Raw genomic sequence first — 6,649 nt, forward strand, 5'->3', positions numbered from 1 at the left:
TGCCTCATATAAGTTTCTTTTATTACCTCAACGTTAAGAAAATGCAAAAACACTGTAAAAATGCAATAAAAAGTAGTTCAAGACAACATGTTTTGTCAGAATAAGTTAGTTTAAAAAGTTTAAGTTTAGGGTGTATAAGTAACATCACCTGCCTGCGCGAGCAAATGTTTGAGTATATTATAAGTCACAATATTTTATTGAGAGTTCTAAACTTAACTCAAGAGTTAACCAGAGCCATCTCTACTATCTGGTTGACGTATGTTGTCCCTAAGTCAATCAACAGCACTCATCACAACACAAAAACAAAGAAATCACTCCTGCTATGTGGACTGAGGAAAATTTGCAGAGTTGTATAAACTAGCAGTATTACACTGTATTGTAAAGACAGGCATAGCCATTTGAGTTCTGAATGAGCCAATTAGGCTCAACACACCTGTTTACTGTAGTAAAACTCACTTTCTATAATGAAGTAATTTTTTTCCACGTATTAAATAAATATAACTGCCACTTTTTATTGGCAAATATGTGGACATTTATGTTTCTGACATATATGGGACATGTAGGTGTTTTTTTTTTTTTACATATGTGGACATTTATGTTTCTGACATGGGACATATATGTTTCTTGCATATTTGTGGACATATCGTCACCTAGGAATTATAAGGTTCTACCTATGTTTTGAATGATTTTGAGATATTGAGCTTTTTGCATTCCATAGCAAACAGTATGTGTGTAACATTTGTTGTTTTTTAAATAGGACATCTTAAAATGTAAACACGTTATGAAAAAACATCTTATAATGTAAATAAGTTCTCATTTAATAAGAATATGTCAATAATAAGAATATGTCAATAACTCAATTTTGACAAAACTCTCAGATAGAACCTTATAATTCTAAAGTGACGATATGTTTCTGGCATATTTGTGGACATATATTTGTTTTACATTTTCATTTTGTACTATGTTTCTGACATACACGGGACATATATGTGTTTTACATATATGAACATATAGGTTTCTGGCATATATTTAAACATATTTGTTTCTGACATATCACGGACATATAATTCTTGCTTGCCTGTGGACATATATGTTTCTGAGATATATAGGACATATATGTGTATTACATATATGATAAACATATGTATGTTTCTGGCATATACATGTATGTGGACATATATGTTTCTGACATAAAAGGGACATATATGTTTCTGGCATATATGTGGACATATGTTTCTTGCATATATGTGGACATATTTGTTTCTGACATATATGGGACATATATGTTGCTGGCATATATGTAGACATATATGTGCTCTACATGTGCTATATATGGGTAATGTTATTCTTGTAGGGGACATGTTTCAGGCATATACGTGGACATATATGTTTCTGACATATATGGGACATACCTGACATCTCAACTTAAATCTAACCTAATATTAATGTCTTATCACATTGTGTGTCTGCGGGATTATTGTCACTTCATAAAAGTAGACACATTACTAAACAGATATAGCATTACAATTTACTACTGTTGTTTAGATTTTTGTTTTATATTCTTAACAGCTATAACCAAAATACATAAGTGAGAACTATTCACTCTTAACAGTCTTCCCTATTCTGGATAATTGTAAAGCCACCCATGCCTGATGTGTGATTTGTTCATAGGTGGCAGTGGAGTCTTCATGTCCTGGCAAATGGAGCAACAGAAAGAGACAGATATGAAGCCCACACATTTAGCACAGATCAGTGAGTTGTTCACTAACGTCCATCCTCTCCTCTCTCCTCATAAACAACATCCATCAAAGTGGTCAGAGCAGCACATCATCAACTGTGTGCTTCAATTGTCTCTGCTCTAGAACAGCATTTCATCTTTTAAACCCACACACTGGTCCTACTTATCCTACGCATGGTCGGGGGAAAAAGCTTTATCGCAATTACTGCAATTATTACATGAGTCACGACAAATATAACCTTTCTTTTCTGCAGTCACCACATGGATGATGACTACTGAAGAAACTGACATATTTGAAATGCCATGTTGAGCTTGAATAATGTGCACTATGTTGAAATTAAAACTTGTAATGCAGTTTAAAGTTTAAAGCTTACAGTCTAGGGGTGTGTGATATTGACAAAAATATCTCATTTATCTTTTTGGGCATTTTCCTTATTAATGGCTACTAAAGGATGCTTTGCTGAGTGTGTGTAGTAGTTTTGTGCTGGTCTTCGAATTTAATGATAGATAAATATAACACTTAAACTGCCAGTATCAGTCCCTGTCTTAAAGTTCACTAAAAAATAACATTTCCTCACCATTTACTCAATTGGTTCCAAACACTTATAAATTACTTTCTTTAATTGAACTTAAAACAAGATATTGGAACATTGGAAAAACATTGACATCAATAGTGCAACAAAAAATGCTACGAAGATCAATGGCTGTTTTTCCCCAACATTGTAACAGAAGAAATTAAGTTGAACAGGTCTGGATCAATTGGAAGAAGAGTAAATGATAATGTATTTTTATTTTTGGGTGAACTATCCCTTTAATGGTTGAGACAGCAGTTAAGTTCATGAATGACTCGTATCGTTGGCTCAAATGATTTGTTCAAAAACAGATTTAGTTAAAAGTCAACCATCAATTGATTCACAAGTGACTCATTGAATCGTTGGCTTAGATGATTTGTTCAAAAATAGATTTACTCAAAAAAAGCACCTCTGATTATGTTCATGAGTGATTCATTCGTTTAAAAATAGATTTATACAAAAACCAACCACTAATTATGTTCATGAGTGATTAATTGAATCACTGGCTCGGATGATTCCTTCAAAAATAGATTTATTCAGAAAGCAAATTATGTTCATTCGGGACTCATTGAATCAATGGCTCAAATGAATTGTTGAAAAATAGATTTATTCACAAACCAAACACCACAGTTGGTCTGAAATTGACACGTTCTGCTCTCTTTGTTTAGATGGACATATGTAAAAAAAAAGATAAAAATAATAAAAACAGATACTAGTGTGTCTAAAATGTTATTCACTAAATGTCAATCAATTATTATGATAATATTTGGGGGTCTGTTGCATCTAAAAAATTTAAATCCCCCTGATTTACACAATACAGCAGGTATAGAGCATGCAAGAACAAACAAACACATAATATAAAACATCTGAGATTTATTATAAACATGTTTTCCGTACATCCCACTAATCTACATGGTCTGGAATGCATATGTTACACTACATGTTCACACTCATGATGGCTTATATAGGCATATGCTTAAGTGTACATTCACATCTGTATTGCTCTTCGACACAGATAAAATGAATCCTCCTTTTTTTCCTTTTTACTGACTAGATAATTTGTTTGGATTAGATTCCTGCTTGGATGCGAACACAAACGTAAGATTGGTGTCTAATCTTGCAATGAGAAAGTCAACGATTTAATCTGGCCAAAGTATTAATGTATAGGAACCTAGTGAAGCTTAAAACTAAGGTCAGAGTTAAGGATTACAGATTTCATCATTGGGATTATGGCTGCTTTATTATGCCGAGCGCACAGGAAAAGAAAGCTCACAGACCTAGAAATTATTTCTACGTGACACACAGACCATTGTGTCTGTGCCAGAAGATTTCTAATCTATAAACATGCGCAAAAGAAAAACATATATATATATATATATATATATATATATATATATATATATATATATATATATATATATATATATATATATATGTGTGTGTGTGTGTATATACAGTTGAGGTCAGAATTATTTGTCCACCTGAATTATTAGCCCCCCTGTTTATTGTGTTTCCTAATTTCTAATGGAGAGATTTTTTCCAACACATTTCTAAACATAACAGTTTTAATTACTCATTTCTAATACCTCATTTCTTTATCTTTGCCTTGATGACAGTAAATAAAATTTGACTAGATATTTTTCAAGACACTATACAGCTTGAAGTGACATTTAAAGGCTTAACTAGGTTAATTAGGTTAACTAGGCAGGTTAGGGTAATTAGGCAAGTTATTGTGATGTTTGTTTTGTAGACTATCGAGAAAAATAGCTTAAAGGGGCTAATAATTTTGTCCTTAAAATGGTTTTAAAAAAATTAAAAACTGCTTTTATTCTAGCTGAAATAAAGCAAATAGGACTTTCTGCAGAATATATAAATAAATAATATAATAACATAATAGTGATTTATAGACCAGTAATAATACTTTAAAATTTATTCTGAATGCAACTGTGAGCCAGTGTAAAGACCTGAGGACAGGTTTGATGTGCCCTGATTTGCTGGTTTTGGTCAGAACCCTGGCCGCAGCGTTCTGGATGAGCTGCAACTGTCTGTCTTTTTGTCATGAAAAAACATGACAGAAATTTAAATACAGCCATTCAGAAGCACAGAATAGGGCACTTACTGTGTTCTAACGAAATGGTTAGGTTTATAATCTACTGTATTTATTAGCCTACATATTAAGCCTTTAACATTATTAAATGGACATACTGAATCACACCTTTTAGTTCCAAAGTTCAATTTCAAAAGTTTTATTTTATTTTAAAGATCTGAGGTGAACTATCTGCTGCTGCTTTCAGTAGTATGACAATAAATGTCATGTAAAATGGCATTTAGGGTGCTTTCACACCTAGACTTTTGTTTCGGAATTAACCCGTCTCATTTGCCCAGTTAGCGCAGTTCGTTTGGCATGTGAATCCCCACCGCATCCCTCCTCGCTCTTCAGACACGTCGCGCACAACCCCTGACAGCTGAGCGGGACTCTGTAGAAAAAAAACCTGAAACTCTGACCAATGTGAGGAGGGTTTACTCACACATGACTTGTTTTAGCTGTTTTGGTCCATTTAGAAACTTTGCCATGTGAAAGCGAACTGCACCAAGAACAAAAAGCAAAAAAGTAACAATTTTAATCCCTGTTAAATCCCTAAATTGATTCACATGTGTGAAAGCACCCTCAAACTCACATTATTAGAATTTTACACTGAATAAAGCACACAAAGTGTAACTGAGGTGATCATTGTCAGTTTTCTGTTTTTCACCTGTGTGAAATAAAAGCCGTTTCTGATCGTTTCTATCAATTCCAGGTGTTGGTTAGAACAAAAAATCCTTTTAATATGGAAAATATTTATTCTTTCAGGTGCTGTATTTATTCTCTCCCTCCTGTCCTCAATCTGGCAACCTGCGCTTGCGTTTGTTTCGATCCAGGAGCGCAATACCTAGTTCAACCGCTCGGTGTCAAACTTACAAACTGCACCTTTAACAATGATAAATGTAAAATTAACTTGGCAAGTTTAAAGCAACTGATCTCAGAACTGGCATTACCATAATTATTGCTCATTAATTGACAAACATTATTACTGTTAATAAAGCTTAAAGCCTAATAAACATGAGCTGTACTTTTCAGCACATTGGTAACCTCAAAACTTAAAACCTTCTTTGAAACTATTCTAAATCTTTGTAATTAATTTTTATATTAAACTAAAATAGCATGTTTCTCTTTACCCAAAAACACCAACTTTAATCTTATATATAACAATTTACCTTTGAATGCACCTCCACCATTCAGTTTGTTAGACCAACCAAAAATATGAATGTCCCAATGCAAAAAACAGTACATTTCCTTCATAATTTACAAATTTAAGTAGATATTTAAGTAGACTGAACAAACAAAAATGTAAACAAATGGTCAAAAATGTTTCAATTTTATTGTTTCTGTTTTTTTAAATAAAAGTAATAATTTTGGTGAGATCAGTTGAACCGCAGGATGAATTTTGATCTGTGAAAGTGAAAATTTGTGATCATAAAAGTGATCTGTGTGTACATAATAGCAGTAAAGCGAGATGCTGTCAGCAGGATTGGTCTCAGCACAGACTAAAAATGGCAGGCCTGGTGGTTGCTATACCCACGGTACAGGAAACCAAGGCAACAGCAACGCAAAACGACGGAGCGGAGAAAGAGAGGGAGAGAAAGAGTGAGAGAGAGGCCAGTGTAAAGCTGCAATCCAGCAGAGGATGAAAACCGGCCATGTGGTTATTAGTACATGGATGGTTAACAGTGTATGAGTAAATAAAAGCCCATCTGTTCTTTTTAGAAAAGTATAATACAGTATAAAGTCTTTAAAAATTAAATGGATAAGGGTTTAATATTTAAAACAGGATTTTTTTTGTCGACAAAGACACATGGTTGCTAAGACATTGATTCAAACGGTTGTCTCATTCATTCATTTTCATTCAGCCTACTACCTTTCAAAATCAGGGGTCACCACAGCGGAATAAACCGGCAATTTATCCAGCATATGTTTCACACAGCAGATGCCCTTCTAGGTGCAACCAAGTACTGGAAAACATACACACACACTACTATGGCCAATTTACTTTATTCAATTCACCTACACCCGAAGGAAACTCACAAATACACGGGGAGAACATGCAAACTCCACACAGAAATGTCAACTGACTCACTCAAACCAGTGACCTTCTTTTTGTGAGGTGACAGTGCTAACCACCGTGTCGCTCATGTTTGTCTCTGTTTTGTTTTACATCAGTTTACAGTCAAAATGGGAAGATATAGTTCACCCAAAAATGGAAATTTTATCACACAAGGAATATATATTTAAAGAATGTTG

The sequence above is a fragment of the Danio rerio genome, chromosome 15 (assembly GCF_049306965.1).
Source record: "Danio rerio strain Tuebingen ecotype United States chromosome 15, GRCz12tu, whole genome shotgun sequence".
Taxonomy (NCBI): Eukaryota; Metazoa; Chordata; class Actinopteri; order Cypriniformes; family Danionidae; genus Danio; species Danio rerio.